The sequence below is a fragment of the Chiloscyllium plagiosum genome, chromosome 4 (assembly GCF_004010195.1).
Source record: "Chiloscyllium plagiosum isolate BGI_BamShark_2017 chromosome 4, ASM401019v2, whole genome shotgun sequence".
Taxonomy (NCBI): Eukaryota; Metazoa; Chordata; class Chondrichthyes; order Orectolobiformes; family Hemiscylliidae; genus Chiloscyllium; species Chiloscyllium plagiosum.
Genome location: NC_057713.1, coordinates 97,976,406 through 97,995,162, shown reverse-complemented (window position 1 = coordinate 97,995,162; position 18,757 = coordinate 97,976,406). Strand labels below are relative to the sequence as shown.

Here is an 18,757-nt window from a genome sequence, read left to right as displayed (position 1 = left end):
CCATGCCCCTGCAGAGTTTGTTTAAACCCCCCCCAAGAGCACTAGCAAACCTCCCACCAAGGATACTGGTGCCCCTCAGGTTCAGGTGCAGACCATCCTGTTTATAGAGGTCCCACCTTCCCCAGAAAGAAGCCCAGTTATCCAAATACCGGAATCCCTCCCTCCTGCACCATCCCTGTAGCCACGCATTTAACTGTTCTCTCTCCCTATTCCTTGACTCTCTATCACTTGGGTGCTTACTTGTGCACAGTTGTACACTGTCCAAGGCTGACATAGCCTTCCTATGGTGTGGTGCTCAGATTTACTCACAGTACTCCAGGTAGGGTCTAAACAGAGTTTTATATAACTGTAGCATAACTTCAGTATCTTTACACTGTAGACTTCTCGATATAATGGTCAGCATTCCATGAGCTTTCTTGATATTTTAAAGATTTTTGCACCTGAACCCTCAAGTCTCTTTGGGCATCCACTGTATTTAACTTCATACCATCTAGAGAGTATCCCGATCGATCATTTTTCATTCTAAAAGTGATAACATTACATTTATTTTCATTGAACTTCATCTGCCATAACTTTGCTCATTTACCTGGTCTATCACTATCCCTTTGTAATTTTAAGCTATCATCAGTACTGTCTACAAAGCTACCCAATGCTGTGCTATAATCAAATCTGCATATGTGTCTTTCCATGCCATTATCCAAGATGTTAATAAATAATGTGAATAACTGAAAAGCTAACACAGATCCTTGTGGGACATCACTGGTTACATCCTGTTAACTTGAGAACCAACCCATTATGCCAAATTTCAATTGCCTACCACTCAACTAATTTCCCAGCCATGTTAGTAATTTGCCACTTTTGTGGGCTTCTACCTTAGTTAACATATTATGTCGGATTTAATCAAATGCCTTCTGGAAGTCCATATTATCAATATCCATAGACATTCCCCTGTCAACTACCTTAGCCAACTCTTCAAAAATTTAAATGAATCTTGTCAGACATGAGCTACCTATCATGAATCCATGTTTGCCCTCCCTGATAAACTGAAAAAAAATTTTGAGGTGTTGACATATATTAAGACAGCAGATGAATATCGTGACTTTCCTTACTTCCTTGGAGATGGGTCTCAGTGCTTGCTCATGGATATGACAACTATCAAACATTGTTTTCTTCAAAGCAGGATTCTGGAAATCTGAACTCACTGACTTTTCAGCAAAGGGGAACCTCATGCTTTATTTCACTTAGCTGTAGCTCTGTGTTTAACATTCTTGACTGAGTCAGAAGGTTCTGAATTCAATCCACATACAGAGACTTGAGCACAATATCTAGGGTGGCAGCTCCCAGTGCAGTGCAAAGAGTGCTGCATTATCATAGGTACTGTCGTTTGGATTAAATATGAAGACTATCCCCACCTCTGTTTTCTCAGGTGAATGTAAAGGACTAATTTTGCAGAAAAATAATAGAGCTCGCTGTCATGTCCCAAACAACATTTATCCGTCATTTCAAGCGGCAACTAATATTAAATTATTTTGTCAAAACCATGGCTATTAGTGAGAGCTTTCTATGCACAAATTAGATTCAGTGTTTCTTGCAGTGCAATAGTGACCACAGAACAGAAAGGATCTGTACTAAATTAGCACTCACTTTTCTTGTTTCCTGACCAGAGAGCAATGCAATACTGTGTCTGTTGAATAAACTTTACCAAGATTTGAAATTCTAAGATTGTAAGTCAGCTTTTATGTTTACATTTTAATTTTCCAAGTTCAGGTTTCTCTCACCCAGTATAAAGTAGAAATTCTACTGATTATGCCCACTTGGGGATTGTTTGCAGTGGTTTCTGTACCTCCACCATAGAGGTGTATTTTTTCCATAAAGGGTATTCAAGCTCTTTGGCTTGCTGTCTCGAAAGTTGAATATTTTCAGAAATGTAAAATTATGAGTAGAGCTCCCTTCTTTGTAAAAGCAAATACTAAGAGGGGATCTTAACAGAAGCTTTGACTCAATGAACCCAATGCCTTTAAATCTGTATGATTCAACGAGACACGATTGTGATATAAGATAATCATTCTGAAAGGTTAATGTTGGAGACTGCTTTAAGCTTCACTCAATCTGATGATCTCATAGAGTCTTGGCTGGAGAAAAGAGGAATCTGCCTGAGGATTCTGATGAAGGCAGATGTGTCATCAGTATTTCCAGAGAGTCTTAGTTATTTTGTCAAAGTAGCCGATGTAACTCATTCACATTGCTATCATGCAATAAAGCACATTTTCTTAAGGAAAATGCCTCTTCTCATTAAGACTCATTCTCTACTACTGCTATTCAAATAGACCTGGTATAGCAAGGAGGATTCATGGCAGTACTCCTTCCCAATCATTAATGGTAATGGTTAGTTCTGCAGCATATACAACAAACAGTTGTGCCCATAATTAGCCATAGTCCACTGGACTGTAAGCAACTTTTTTCTCAGTCTTTCATGGGATTTGGGTATCATTGGTTGGCCAGCATTTACTACCCTTTGTATTTGCCTTTGAGAAGGTGGTGGAAGGGGATGGGAACAGGAGTTGCGTCAGGGCCCAATAACTGGTACCAATGGACCTAAAGAACATATTGTGCTTGATCAGAGGACCGGCGTACTGTGCTGGGGATGGGGCTGGTATGCTTGGCTATGGGGTGGCATTGCTAGCCTCTGGTGAGGGGGTAGAGGCCTGGGTCATGAGTAGTCTGTGATTTCTGTTCCTGCCCCTGAATAGTGGTGAGCCATTTTCTTGAACTGCTGCAGTTCGCATCGACAGCAGTGTTAAGGAGTTCCAGGATTTTAATCCTGCAACAGAGAGGCACCAACGATATTGTTCATAAGTCAGGATGGTGTGGCCCTCTCATTGGTAGAGGCTGTATGTTTGGAAGGTGTGGTTGAAGGACACTTTGTGAATTACTGTCATGCATCTTTAGATGGTACACACTGCCAATGTTCATTGGTGATACAAGCATTGAATGCTTGAGGTGATGGATGGGGTTCCAACCAATAGCTGCTTTATTCTGAATGGTTTTGTGTGTTACTTGTACTTTACCCATCCAGACAACTCTTGTCATTGGCCATCACTCACTAATAAATACACGTTACTCGTCAGGAGTCCTTGCATGTCTGATGAGCCCCAATCTGAGAGCTGCATCTTGGACCATACATTTGGTAAATGTTTCCGGAAGTTGGAATGGGTCCTTGTCATCGAGATCATTGACTTTCCTTTCTCTAGTTCCCTTTCTGTACTACTTCTTGCAGCTGGGTGTTCTCAAAGAAATGTTTCCCTTCATCCAGGACTTCCCCTAACCCAGTTTCTTCTGATAATGGATCTCCCATACGTTGGTGTCTATATTGACATCTACATTGGATTTCTTGAGGGAAGCTTTCAGAGAGTCTTTGAACCACTTTCTTTGTTCTCCTCCCATTTGATTGCTTTCCTGAGCAAGGCGAAGAAAATTTGCATGGCTGGCCCAGCAGTGTTGGTTTTGGATGATCACGACCTCCCGATGCTGGTGCTGTTAGCTGTTTCAAGGACACTGGATCTCCCAGCTGATGCAGAGAATCCATCTTAAACAATGTTAATGGTAGGTACTTCTCAAGAGCTTTGAGGTGGTGTCCATTCGTGGTCCAAGTTTCACAACCATATAGAAAGTCTGAAGGATGACTATCTTGTTCACCAAGGATTTTGGTATCAGCATGGATGGTATGGTCATCAAAGCCACCCAATCTCCGGTGTCCAAAGATGGTGCTGGGCGATTGGATGTGATGAAACTCCACATCGCAGTCAGCTTTAGATCAGAGGTAGATTCCCAGATAGTGGTAATGTTCCATGTTTGAGAGGATTTCTCTGTTGATCTGAATGGAACTTGACCTGGGACATTTGGGTAAAGGATTTGAGTCATCTTGAGGTCATAGTTAAGACCATTCTTTGGTATTCTTCTGTGAAGGGCATTAAGTGAGGCTTGCAGATTTTCTTCCAAGAGAGCAGAGATGACATTGTCATCTGTATACTGAAGTTTCACAAGGGAGCTTAGTGTCACATTTTTTTGGGATTTGAAGGGTTGAGATTGAAAACTCTTTAGTCCATCCTCAGACAATGTCCAGATCACTGGGGAGTTTGTTCTTGACAAAATGAAGACTGGTGGCGATGACGATAGAGAAAAGGGTGCAGGTGATGACATATCTCTACTTGACCTTATTCTGTCATTTCCCATTGATGAGGACTGAACTGATACCTCACTGCAAAGGGGACAGAGGATGCTGATTTCACTGGGCAGGTGGCCTTTCACAGGATCTTCCACAGCATTTCCTGACTGAGTGAGTCAATTTGTCAGGTCAATGAAGGTCGTGTAGAGTGGTTGGTGTTGTTCCTGGCACTTCTATTAGAGTGGCTGAGCAGTGAAATCATATCCATGGTTCAATGCTAAAATAAAACAAAGAACCCGAGACCTGAACTGAAACCAGAAACTGCTAGCGAGACACAGCAGGTTTGGCAGCATCTGTGGGAAGAAAATAGAGTAAATGTTTCATATCCGGTGACTGTTCATCAGAACTGATGATGTTCTATTATCAGTTGCTGTATTGCCCTTTTATTTTTGTTGGATCTGGGGTCATGTTGATTTCCAAATATTGAAAGTGGGTCAAATTTGAAATACTTTTAGAAACATTAGTGTAGACAATGTTTCCCTTTGAGGGAGGGCCTAGAGCCAGGGGAGGCAGATCAGAACAAGGGTCACTCATTCTTCATTCAGAAAGTCATGAATCCCTGGAATTTTCTAGTTCAGAGAGAAGTCAGGGCTGTGCCATTGGACATAGGGCTGAGGTAGAAGGTTCTTAAACTGTTCAAGAGGCAAGCGCTCTGGGGCACTTGCTGGAAAATGAGTTGAGGCCAAGTTCAGTCACTCATGATATTATTGAATGGTGCAGCATTTGGCCTGCCCCTTCTCATGTTAATTACTTTTCTTCTGATCAACTGAGTCTTGAAAGATGGGCTATGTTTTAAACAGAGATGTCTGAGGGGTAGCCGAGTACTGTTATAATCAGTCAATAATGCAGTTATCGGATTCAAATTCAAACATCGAAAGATGTTGGAGCAACAATTGACCTGGGAGTGGAATGAAGAAGATGCTATCACTATTTTCCCACAAAACTGTTGAACTCAGATGGGAATTGTGCTGCCTGCAATTTTCAGTGAGGAAACATTTATCCTTATACATGTGTATTAAAATAAAAGTCAACTGGCAGTTTATTCTGTACTCAAAAGCTTGTGAAGTATGGACAAACAACAAGCTATGGTCTGAATGCTCTGTATATAAGTGAGATGGAAGCAAATTCAATAGTAGCTTTCAAAACTAAGTCGTATAAATATTAAGAGAATTGCAGGACCATGAGGAAAGTGCACGAGGAGTTGCAGAGGGATTGATTGGGCAGTTCTTTCATGAAACTAGTACAGACATGATGACCAGAATGGCCTTTCTGTCTTCTGGATCATATCCTTAAGGCTTAGAATGCAGTATAAGAATTGGGCGGACTGCTGAACTGAATTATATTAAAATGGCGATTGGTGCTTGAAGCACAGAGTCAGGAAGGAAAACCACAAAGCTGATTTCTAAGTGAACCCCTTGGCAACAACAAACTCAAGATTTTCAGTCGGGCCTTTTATTTTTAACTGCTTCAAATAATGAAACGTAAATGTTCCCACAGACTGTGGAACCCAAAGGGAACAATGTACAGTACCATAATTACAAAAAGTGTGCAGCTGAAAGCTTTCAAATATTCGGAGGACCGAAGGAGAAAGCTGCTCACCAATACTCTTTTATCAGTCTCAGTCAATGATGTCACAAAAGGCTATTCTGTGTTGCTAAGTGAATAAAACCAGCAGCACCACATTGCCAAGAACATGATATAATGCCAGCACAGTTTCCTAATTGGTCTTGACTACTGCATTGGTAATAGTATCAAAGCAAATTCAAGTTGCTCAGAGACAGGTTAAAGGTTAATTCTGACTGCTTGTGAAACCAGAATGATTAACTAAAATCTGAGGTTTCCTTTTTCTGCTTCTGTTAACAGTTTGTGGATTTGTTGGTCGTAAGCTAGTGCCATTGGTAGATTTCTCACAGACATTATAACTAGATAGAGGGCTCTTGAAGTGCGGTGGTAGTTTCTCTATCTCTGAGCCAGGAGGTCTGGGTTAAGTCCCACCTTATTCAGAGGTATGTGATAACATCTCTGAACAGGCTGATTAGAAGATGCCTATAACCAGGTGGATGAAGACAGCTTGATAGATTAAAACCAGATACAAATCATTTTTACAAAATCAGAATGTGTTTTGTTTATTCCCCAATGCTGTTCATATGAAAAGGGAAACATAAGTTTGCATTGTGCAGCATAGAAGGAGGCCATTCAGCCCATGACCCATGTGCCAGCTCTTTGAAAGAGTTATTTCATCAGTCCTACCCCATTGCTCCTTTACCAAAAGTCTTCCATACATAGGTGATGGGCAGGACTGCTCGGTCCTTATAACACACACTTCAAAGTCATGATTTACAATATGAAAGGCCAAAAGAAGTCTCAATTTGGGGGTTGGAAGTTGTGATGTGAAATCAGAATAATTTTTCTCCAACTCCCCACCTCCAGCACTCAAAACTAGTGATCCTAACTTTAATTGTGATTTATACTTCTGCAGTGTTCCACTAATGTTTATATGTGCCATAAGCCTTGGTTAGTGTTTCTGTCTCTGAAACAGAAGATTGTGAGTTAAAGTCCTAGAGATTTCCAAGCAGACAGTCCCGCTGCAGTACTGACGGGGTGCTCCTGTCAAAAGTGCCAACTTTTGAATGAGAATTAAAAACAAGTTCTCATTTGTTCTTTCCAGTGAAGGTAAAAAGTCTCGTGGCAATAATTTGGAGAGAACAGGGGAGTTATCCCCAGAGTCCTGACCAATATTTATCCTTCACTAACATCAAAAAACGAAATTGACCATTGTCTCGTTAAGTTATGGGAGAAAGTGAGGATTGCAGATGCTGGATATCAGAGTCAAAAAGTGTGGTGCTGGAAAATCACAGCCAGCAAAAGCTCTTCATTAGGAATGTCTTGTTATGTGATAGCTGCTTTAATCAAGCTGTCCTGGCACACTTCTGAAGCAGGTGGGACTTAAACTCAGGCCTCCTGGCTCAGAGCTAGGAACACTACCACTGCACCACAAGTACCCTCAATGTTAAGGTGTAAGAATGGAAATGCATGCCCTTTTCCCTTAAAGTATAAAGAGTTTCTTATTGTTGAGACTGGTAGTCCTTGGGAGACTAGAATTTTACAGGAGTGATTCTAAATAAAATTACCTTATATTTTAGTCTGCTGGTAGAAGCATTTGTTTCCTAGGGGTACTGCATACTGACAGGGAAGCAGTGGCAATGCTGATCCATTATTAATGTGCATTACAACTGGAACTTTACACTCAATACCCTTCCACTGTCCTTCCAAACATTACTCCCCACACTTCTCATCGACTAATGAAAATAGGTTGAAAAAGATTGGGCTGCACCTCACTTACTGTTCCACGATGATCTGCTCAATTCACTTCCTGCCCATCCACCTTACATCTTGGCGGACCATATTCAGCAACCCTCCTGGTAACACCAGACACCCTTTGAATTAAGGAACAGCAGGCTTTGCACCAAAAAGACAAGAATGGTCTTTGCTGAACAGATTCTGCACAATCAAGAGCCTTTGCTCAACCAATCTCCACTACTGGGGTCTCATTACAAGTCCATTATGTACTTGTGCAGAGTCATATGCTGCACATTTCTAAGGACTGTACCCTCTACCGCCCAAGTGGCAGGCAAATCTTCTTAAGATCAGCAAATGATGAGGCTATCACTTGGCTCTAGGAGTATGTGTTTGCAAAATGATAATGAAATTAATAACCTACTTGCTGTTTGTGAGAGCTTTCTCTGTGCAAATTGGCTGCTGCATTCCTGACAGTACAACAGTGGCTACACGTGTCGTGGTGTGTCAATGACTATAAAGCACTTTGGGACATCCTGATGTAGTGCTTTTGGGTATGATTCTGTACATTTTCAGCAGATTTCAATCATGTCTGTACCCTGTAAAATGTAAGAATATTTAATGTTAGTAATACCCGTGTACAAAACAACTCTCATCTATGTGGAACCATTTCCCTACGGCATCAGGATCGCACCAGTTATGAAATTGAATTCCTCGCATAGTTTCAGTCCTAAAAATATACCGTAACTTTGTAATGCATGTGCTAAAATTAGTTATTTTGTGAAATTGAAAATAGTAATTCTCTTCTTTTGCCAGTCAGGAATATGAAATGTCTTTTTCCACACCCAACTCCTGCTTATCCATCCAACAGCCACAAAGCTAACATTAATTTAATTGCCTAACTTCGTGCTAATGCAAAAAAAAACATTGTCATAATCTGCAGCCATCAAATAAACAATCATCAAATCTGAGTCAGCTGCCAGAGGTTGCACTGGAAAGTTTTCAACAGTTTCACACAACGATGAGATAATGTCTGGATTTGATCTGCGATAGAGCTGCAAAAGCGACCCTTTGTGTGGACCACTGCATTGAATGGGAAGCCACAGAGTAAGAACAGTTTGTATGCACCAGATGCAGTGAATCTTGTGTTTACTGAGCATCAATTATTGCATACCCAGCTCAGTTATCTCTTCATTCCTTGCCACTGTTCAATTTTTTTGTGTTGTTTTATGTCCACTAGATTATATTCGTCTGAATATAATCCTTTAATTTGCTGACATGTTTCAAATTAATGTTGTGTGTACATCAGCCCATTTCCATTCGGGGTACCTTAAGTCTCTGCAAGATCAATGATTTCTTTGCCTTCTAATTGTTAATTCAATGTTATTTCTTGCTTGCTCACACTTTCTGAGAGGTTCTATCTGCATTTAACACATATTTCTGTTAGGAATCTGAGAAATGAAGCATGCCTCCTGTGTATAAACAGTCTGGAATGAAATATACAGTATTGTGGTTGGACAATTTTATAAAAAAAACACACACATTCTGGACAGCTTCAAGAATGTGACCTCACACAAAAACCTTTCTATGAACATTATGTAGTAACTGACTCGAGAACGTAAGGACTGCAGGCCTGGATTTTGGCCCCTGCTGCAACTTAAAAGAGCAGAGACTTGAATTTATATAGCATGTTGAATGAACTCCAGATGTCCTGCAGCAAGTGGCAGCCACTGAAATACTGTCAAGTGTAGTCAAAGTGTGATTTTGTGCAGTATGTAGGTAAATAGCAGCCAATTTGCACACTGCAAGCTCCCACAAACAGCCTGTGACCATAATGACCAGATGATCTGTCTTTGTGATTTGGTTGAGGGATAAATATTATTTGACTTTATTTATTATTGTCACATGTACCAATATACAGTGAAAAGTATTGTTTTATGTGCAAACCAGATAAATCATATCTCAGAAAATTACATCAGAGTAACAGAACAGATTGCAGAATATCGTGTTACAGCTACAGAGAAGGTGCAGAGAAAGATCAACTCTAACATATGAGAGGTCCATTCACAAGTCTGATAACAACAGGAAAGCAGCTGTTCTTAAATCTCTTGGTATGTGTTTCAAACTTTTGTATCTTCTGCTTGATAGGAAGAGGGTGAAAAAGAGTATAACTGGAGTAGGAGGGGTCCTTGATGATGTTGGCTGCTTTCCCGAGGCAACAGGAAGTATAGACGGAGTCAATGGAATGAAGGTTGGTTTACATGATGGACTGGGCTGTGTTCACAACTCTCTATAATTTCTTGCAGGGTGGGGCAGAGCATTTGCCATACCAAGCTGTGATACTATCAGGTAGATACTTTCTCTGGTGCATCTATAAAAATTGGTAATCGTCTTTATGGACATATTGAATTTCCTTAGCCCTCTGATGTGATGGAGGCATTGGTGTGCTTTCTTGACTGTAAAAACAATGGTGGATGGATCAGGACAGATTATTGGGGGATATTTACTCCTAGGAACTTGAAGCTCTTGACTGTCTCTACATCAGCAACATGGAAGCAGGGGTGTGGCCTCCACTCAACTTCACGCAGTCAATGACCAGCTCCTTCATTTTGCTGACATTGAGGAAGAGATTGTTGTCTCTACAATATGCCACTAATTTGCCAATCTCTTTCCTGTACTCTATCTCTTCATTGTTTGAGATCCGACCCACTACAGTGGTGTCATCAGCAAACTTGTAAGTGGAGTCAGAGCTGAATTTGGCCATACAGTCATGAGTGATAAGGAGTATAGTAAATGGCTGAGTACACAGCCTTGAGGGGCACCCATGTTGAGGATTAGTCAGAACACCAGGGAGGACTACATTGTATTTCTTCAAATTTATATGGGATTATCCACCCACCTGAGACCAGGCCTGATCCTGGAATTGACCTGGAATAAGAAAGAATTGATAGGTGATCTATTTTAACATGCAGCCCCTGTATTACTGATGAAATGATACAACTGTCAGTCACTTTACAGATTCTCATCATTACCTACTAAAAGCTTACATGGTCGACAATTATCACATAGCCCTAAGCAAAGGAAATTTCTGTTTCTAATACAGACTGCACATTTGAGGACTGCAGTGCCAAAGGAACAATGACCTGATAGCAAGTGCACAAACAAACTCACTGCATTGGACCAAGAGACCATTCAAAGCATTGTTACCCACTGTTATTAAAATCTACTCATGCTGGTGAAACAACAGAACTTTGTCGTCCTTATGTTGAAAGCTGAGCTCACTGCCCAGTTCAGAGGCAGTGTTGCTGAATGGCAAAGGAAGGACCAGTATTGAGAGGTTCATGCCAGGACTGTGAATATCAGCACTAAATACTGGGAAATATTGAGAGTTTTCCAGTGGAAGTGGATGTGCAAATTTGGAAACTGGACAAAGTTGAATTACTCCACTCACTGGCATACATTTGAATCTTGTAAGGATGTAATCTATGCTTCAGTTTGCAAACCTTTTATATGTTGACAAAAGTATGACTCTGCTGATGCATGCCCAGTTGCAAGGGAAGAGGACATTCAGCCCTTCGAGCCTATTCCACCACTGAATTGGATCTTGGCTGATCTCTATCGAAACTCCATTCCCTATCTTGATTCCATAACTCTTAGTACTCTTACCTAATGAAAGCCTGCAGGTCGTTCCGCTTTTATAAATGTTTCATTAACGTGAATTCACTATAATGTGATTGATGAATTGGAGACACTGTTTCTAAAGCACAAACTTTTAAAATGTGTGTTGGCTGTAATGCGATTACATCGCCAACACTTTAAGCGCTGTTTCTAAAGCGTGATTTTTCTATAACATGGGGTTGCACAAGAATGCAACCATTGTGTTGTGGAAGAACTACCTGTACTACCAAAATCCGAACTAAATTCATAAGAAATGTCAGCATTAATGTGTAAGCTTTTCTCTTTCTCAGGATGGCCCTTGATATACTGAGAGATCTGTGTTTCCAGGGAAAAGACTGCTGTCTCTTCATTGGTAGTCTTAGGTTGATGTGGTCTTTCTGTGACATCATTGATGACCCTCCAATTGGGATGTCACAATGGACATTGATTATCTGCCAGTCTTGTCCGTGCCACCTCTTGGAAATGAATTCCCCTGCCCTGCTATTTCCGACTTAGCTTTGCAATTGCCCCATTCCATTATTTATCCAATTCCCTTTTGAAAGTTACTATGGACTCCTCCTCCACTAGTAGCATACTCTAGATCAAAACCTTGCTGCAATAAAACAACAATGTGTCTTGAAAGTGGACTCACAGGTAGACAGGATAGTGAAGAAGACGTTTGGTATGCTTGCCTTTGTTGGTCAGTGCATTCAGTATAGGAGTTGGGAGGTCACGTTGCAGCTATACAGTAAATTAGTTAGGTTACTTTTGGAATTATGGTCTCCCTGCTATGGGAAGGATATTGTGAAACTTGAAAAGATTCAAAAAAGATTGGAGTGTTTGAGCTATAAGGAGAGGCTGAATAGGCTGGGACTGTTTTCCCTGGAGTGTCAGAGCCTGAGCGGTGACCTTGTAGAAGTTTATAAAATCATGAGGGGCATAGATAGGATAAATAGACAAGGTCTTTTCCCTAGGGTGGGGGAGTCCAAAACTAGAGAGTGTAAGTTTAGGGTAAGAGGGGAAAGATTTAAAAGGGACCTAAGGGGCACCTTTTATACTCAGACGGTGGTGCATTTTTGGAATGAACTGCCAGAGGATGTGGTGGAGGCTAATACAATTAAAACATTTAAAAGGCACCTGGATGGGTACATTAATAGGAAGGGCTTAGAGGGATATGGGCCAAGTACTGTCAAATGGGGCTAGATTAGTTTGGATATCTGGCCGACATGGACGAGTTGGACTGATGGGTCTGTTTCTGTGCTGTACATCTCTATGACTCTATCTCCCATTTGGATCCTTTGCCAGTTGCCTGAAAAATGATCTCTGGTTACTGTTTTTCTTGTCATTAGGAATAGTTTCTCCTTATTTATTCTCTTAAAACCTGTACATTTGTTTCTTTTTGTGACAGTAATATAGTAAATACTGATTTCGAAGGCAACACTTGTGTGTGGAAACTGGTTGTTTGGAGTGTCCACAGAATGCCTGGCCTCAGACAGGGTACTGCTGGGGTAAGAACAGTCTGAGTCTTTTCATACTGCACTTTTGTCCAGCTCCTATTTTCTTCTGGGACTTGTTTCTTCGGAGATGCCAACTGCCTTATTCTTGGTGTCTAGTGGCAGGTGGCCTGTTTCTATAGAGTGAACAAATTAACTGTTTGTTCTTGTATGAATAAATGGCTTTTATTTGCAATGTATCTATGCTCAGCCTGAACTTGTGAGAAAAGCAGTTCAGGATAAAAGCGCTGTTTCTCTGCAGTTACACACGGCTATGAGTAGACTAGTGATCAGAGAATCACAGAAGTGTTATAGTGCAGAAGAAGGGCCTTTTTCAAATGAGCATCATTAATTACCTAGTGCCAATCCCCTGCACTTTTCCCCATACCCTTGCACATTATTTCTATCTGAATGACATTAAATACCCTCTTGAATGCCTCTATTGATCATGTCTGCACCATAATTCCTGACTGTGCACTTTACACCCTAACCAAATGTTGTGTGAAAAAGTTTTTTCTCAACTTGCATTTTCTTCTTCTACAAATGACTTTAAATCTGGTGTGTGTTCCTTTTCTGAGCAGAAACGGTTTCTTGGTGTCATGATTTTGAAAACCTTGATTAGATTTTCCCTTTACATCGACTCTACACCCACTCAAACTCATGTAAAGTAACCTATAACCACCAGACTGTGCTAAATCATCAACATGGCATGGAGCCAACATGGATATCTTTTGATCATTTAGACTGTAACTTCCTTTGAATTGTCAACAACTGCTAACCATGTAACCTGTGGTTCAGTGGGTAACACACTCACTCAGAGCCAGAAAGGTATATATTCATATTCGAGAGCAATATCATTAACCAATGCTCCTCTCTCTCTCTTCCCCATGACAACAATCTGCCCCATAGCCATGATGTTTCCTGTGATAAAATGAAGCTTCTCTACTGGATGAACAGGAGATTTTACAACATCCATCGTCTCCAGCACAGAACCAGGGCCATTCCAACCTCTGCCATTGATCTGCAGTAAACAGATTGCTCTCGCATGTGAGCACAGTCAGAGGTTGAGCTCTAAACCATTGTCAACATATTTACAGAGGCATATCAGAGCATGTGCCTCAGGCCAAAGCAACCAGCCTGCTCCCAACAGGAGAAAACAGAGATGAGGAGGAATTTCTTCTCTCAGATGGGTATTGAATCTATAGAATTGTTTACCACAGAGGCTATTTGGGCTGGATCAGTAAGAATATTCAAGGCTGAGATAGATTTTTAATCAAAATGAATCAAGGGTTAAGGGGCAAAGTGGAGTTGATGGTTATGAATTCAACTATGATCTTACTGAATGATGGAGCAAAACATGATGGGCTGAATGGCCTACTTCTGCTCTGATGCCTTATGATCTTATGGCTTGTGTTCAGGTGGTGATGGATAGCATGATGTGCAAAGTGGTCGAAGGATCCATGTTGTGGATTGCATCTTGGTTGAGGAGATCCATGAAACACTCCTTCCAACAAGCTCTGACTGCCTGTCTGACCTCAATGAGTGTCACTGTGCTGCCAGATTCCAGTAGACTAGGCTCTTGGATACTTGAGCTGTACCTGAGATTGAAGAATCCATGCAAGACATGTGTGTGAGTGAGTTGCTGTATTTTCTACGCTCTTTACAACCCTCATCTGTTCTTTAGGTATAAGTGAGATCAACAACTGGGATAGCAGTAGGGCAGAGGAAGAGAGGACTTAGCAGTGGGATAAAGTGAGGTGTGTCTGATTGAATGACGGAGTGGACTCAATGGGCCGAATGGCCTTACTTCCACTCCTATGTCTTATGGTCTTATGGTCTGAATGTAAGTGTGTCTGTGTATGAGACTGTGTATATCTGGGGTGGAGGGGGGCGGTGTATGTGTCATGAACAACCACAGCAGTGATGGACCTGAATGTTACACCGCTATCATAGCCCACAATTCCAATACCATGACGTTAACATCTTTGTCCTTGATGTGGCACAGTGGGCAGGAGAAGATCAGCTCAAATGACAAGGTCAGGGGTAAACCTGAGAAAGAACACTGGTTCTATGAGGTTGGTTTTGCTACAGGAAACGAACAAGTTGACCATCTCAGCAAGCCCTACTGTGTGATAAACAAATGTCTCAGGACTGCTCGGCTCACCCCAGACCCAGTAGAAGTACACCATAGTCACCAGCATGTTCCCCCTGTTGTGTAATACTCTGCAGAAAACATTTGACATGTCTTTAAGGGACATGTTCATGATATTATGACTATCATGGGCATGTGACCGAATGGTCTCAAGCTCTCACTCACCATATTGCAGCAAGACATGCTGAGGGGAGGGTGCAGCAGTACATCCTGAATTGTTTAGCTTGAGTGCAGACACCCAAGTATCTTTGATTGCAGTGTACATGTGTAGATACCAGATGCTGAAATAAAAGTTAATTGCATCCTTAATATGTGACCCACATCTTGTCCTTATGTTACAGGAGCTAACATAAATATCATGGCATGTCATGGTGATGTATCACATCAGCCCCAAACCAAATGTAACAGATAAAACCAAAGAGGAATTCTATTTCAGCCTGGGTCAGTTGTTGTCACACTTCCCAAAGGAAGATGAGCTGGCTCTTTTTGATGATTTCAATACTGGAATTAGGAGGGTCATAAATGATTGGTGAAAAGTTTTAGGGAAGGTAAAAACCAACATAGTCCTCTTTCTGCCAAAATGCTCAGAAAGCAGCCTAGCTTTATCAAAGAGACCAATGCAAGCCTCATGATGACACCTGACTCCTGGAATTGACACATGATTGACACTAAAATGGATAACTTCACACTTCACGGGGGAGTTCTCTCCAGTGTCCCTGTGCAATATTTACCCTTCACTCAACAACTTGGGGAAAAGAGCGAGTGACCTGTTTGAGAATTTCATTGAAAGACATACTTTATCACTCATATATGGGTAGAAAGCAGTATTTTCACACTCACTGATCCCCCTCATCCCAGGACATCTTTCAATGTACAACATTGCTAATAAGATAGCAAAATGGAGCGTAAATGTAGATATTTGCAAAAAATTATTTTGGGAAGTCTTGCTCCACTAAATCATTTGCCCTTAATCCAGTGGTAGAACATTTAGTTGCCCTTCCCCCACCCCCTTCTGTAAAAGCAGCACTATGTTCCCAGTCTTCCGGGGACCCCTGGAGTCTTTATCAAATTAGTGCCAAATTACTGGCAGTTGTGTGCTGTGAATTTGTGCCAACTCCAAGCTCAGTTGGGGCTGTCCGAATCTATTTCATGTCAGACAATTAGAACTGTCAGAAAGAAAGGAGAACTTTCATCTGCCGTCAATCGCAGGATTAAGTTTCTTCCTCTACCACCTCTGTCTCCCCTTCAATGCTGCTTCTGCTATTCATTAGTGGGGAATGGAAATCTACCGCGATTTCCCTGTGGTCCTGTGTAACAGAATGACTGACTACTCCTGCCTCTTCCAGTGCTCTGAGCTGCTTAATAGGATCAAGTCCAATTGGCCTCAGTGAAAACGTTTCTCATCTGAGACATGTGACTGCCAAAGTAGGACAGGTACATGGCTGACCCATTCCCCTCAAAACCCCAGTGCTCCCCTGGTGAAATCTCCTGAAGCTGGGCATAATTATATGAGACTTGTGAGTTTCACCTTCATGCAGTTTTCTTCTTAATGGGGAGTTCATGGCTTCAACAGCGGGGTGTCTGACATTGTAGTAGTGAATGAGGTGAGTTTATAGAAAGGCCACATCAACTCTGAGCTAAAAGAAAATTCAGTTTTGTTTGCCAATAAATATTTTGGTGGAGCACGAGCAAAGCCAGTTTGTTGAAGGCACTGTAAAATGAATGAATTGCATTTATATAGTGCCTTTCATGACCTCAAGACATGCCAAAGCACTTTACAGTCAATTAAGTACTCTTTGAAGTTAGTAATTGTTGAAATATGGTAATCAATGAACACACAAGGTCCCACAGCAGCTATGGAATAATGAGCAGGTTATGTATTTTTGACATTATCTGGTCCTTCTTGATAAAGTGTTTTGGAATCCTTTTGCATCCACTGAAGATACCAATAGAGTCTAAGTTTAAAGTCCTGCTTAAAATATAACACCTGCAGCAGCATCGCACTCCCTTAGTACTGCACTGAAAGTGACAGCAGAGACATAGCTTGTCCATGGTGTGTTTGCATTTGAGTTTTATCTTTGCTCAATGGTTTGGGAATTATACTTACAACTTTCTGATTCAGAGAATCCAGTCGGTTGGGATATAAAGCAATAGTCCTATTCTCATGTAATCTTGTGTTACAAGAAAATCACACAACGGCCATACCACTTAAACTAATGGGGCTGGAATTGTATATCGCCAGTACAGGTAAGGAAAGTTCATGTTCTACAAATAACAATCTAAATTCTTCAATCGCGTTAATGTCAATTCGCATTGAAGAAAAACACGCAGGAGAACCAACTGGAGAATAGTCATTTACTCTCACTTGTTACTTTTGTACAAAAAAGGAAAAAAATTAAGATCTAGTCCATCTTAGTTCAAGCTAACCAATGGGTGATTGAGGCTGAACCTAAGCTACTGCAGCTATGTAGTGCAGGTCAGTGAAATTATTGAAAATGAGAAATTGCATCTAAATAAAGGAAACTGCAATGGTAAGAAGCAGGAGTTGGCTATGATAAATTGGGTTTGTTACTTAAAGGCACAATGGTGGATAGGCAATGGTAAACATTTATAGAGTGCATGGAGGAACCATAGCAATTGTTCCTTCCTGTTTGGCACAAAAATCAAATGGAAAGGAGGCTCGACCATGGCAAACAAGGGAATTTAGGGATAGCATTACCTCAAAGGAAGGGCCACTGAAATTAGCCAAAAGAATGTAGCAGACCTAAGAATTGAGAGCAGTTTAGATTTCAACAAAGGAAAGGGAGAGGAAGAGTATGAGACTGAGCTTGCAGAGAACATTCAAACTGATTGCAAAAGCTTCTATAACTATGTGAAGAGAAAAAGACACGTGAAAGCAAATGTACAGTCAGAAACAGGAGAAGTTATAATGGGGAACAAAAAGATAGCACACCAATTAAATATATACTTCAGTTCTGACTTAATAATGGAGGACAGCTACCTGACAAAGGAACAGCGCTCCGAAAGCTTGTATTTCCGAACAAACCTGTTACACTATAACTTGGTGTTGTGTGACTTTTAACTAAAAGTTTTGAGGAACATAGGGTCCAGTGAGAGGGAGAAACTGAAGGAAATCAGCGTGAGTAGGGAAATGATGTTAAGGAAATTAATGGGATTAAATACCAATAAATCCTTAAGGTCTGAACATTGCATCACAGAGTACTTAAGGAAGTGGCCTTAGAAATAGTAGATGCATTAGTGGCCAACTTTCAAGATTTTATGGACTCTGAAACAATTTCTATGGATTGGAGGATAGCTTATATTTAAGAAAGGAGGTAGAGAGAAAACAAGGAATTATAGACTGCTTGGCCTTATGTCTGTGGTGGTGAAAGTGCTGAGTCCATTATAAAAGATTTATAGCAGATTAATAGCACTTAGCAAACAGTGACAGAATCGGACAGAGCATGGATTTATGAAAGGGAAATAGGGCTTGACAAATCTGGAGTTTTTTGCGGAGTAGAGTAGATAAGAGGAAGCCAGTGAATGTGGTTTACTTGAACTTTCAGAAGGCTTTCAATAAGGTCCCACATTACAGTATGTATGTATGTAAAATTAAAGAGCATGGGATTGGGAGTGCATGGAAAACTGTTTGGCAGACAGGAAACAAAGAGTAGAATAATTGTGTCATTTTCTCAGTAGCAGTCATTGACTAGTGCTTGGACCTCAGCTATTAACAATATATTTTAGTGATTTAGATGAAGGAACTAAATATAATATTTCCAAGTATGGAGACAACCCAAAGCTGGGTGTGAGGATAAACTGTGAGGAGGATGCAAAGATGCTTCAGTATGATTTGGGCTAGTTGAGTGCTTAGGAAAATGCATGGCAGCTGAAGAATAATGTTAGATAATGGTGTGGTTATCCACTTTGGTA

General features: G+C 40.9%; 1 long non-coding RNA gene across 1 annotated transcript in view; it reads right to left on the bottom strand.

The window, feature by feature from the left end:
• Positions 1 to 1,520: 1,520 nt before the first annotated feature.
• The window catches only part of LOC122549230, a 33,341-nt gene continuing 16,104 nt past the window's right edge, over positions 1,521 to 18,757 (bottom strand). The window contains exons 3-6 of the long non-coding RNA XR_006311463.1: positions 14,990 to 15,105; positions 10,422 to 10,450; positions 7,947 to 8,121; positions 1,521 to 4,518 (exon numbers count right to left, since the gene is read on the bottom strand). This is a non-coding gene — a long non-coding RNA (uncharacterized LOC122549230). The remainder of the gene's footprint in view (positions 4,519 to 7,946; positions 8,122 to 10,421; positions 10,451 to 14,989; positions 15,106 to 18,757) is intronic.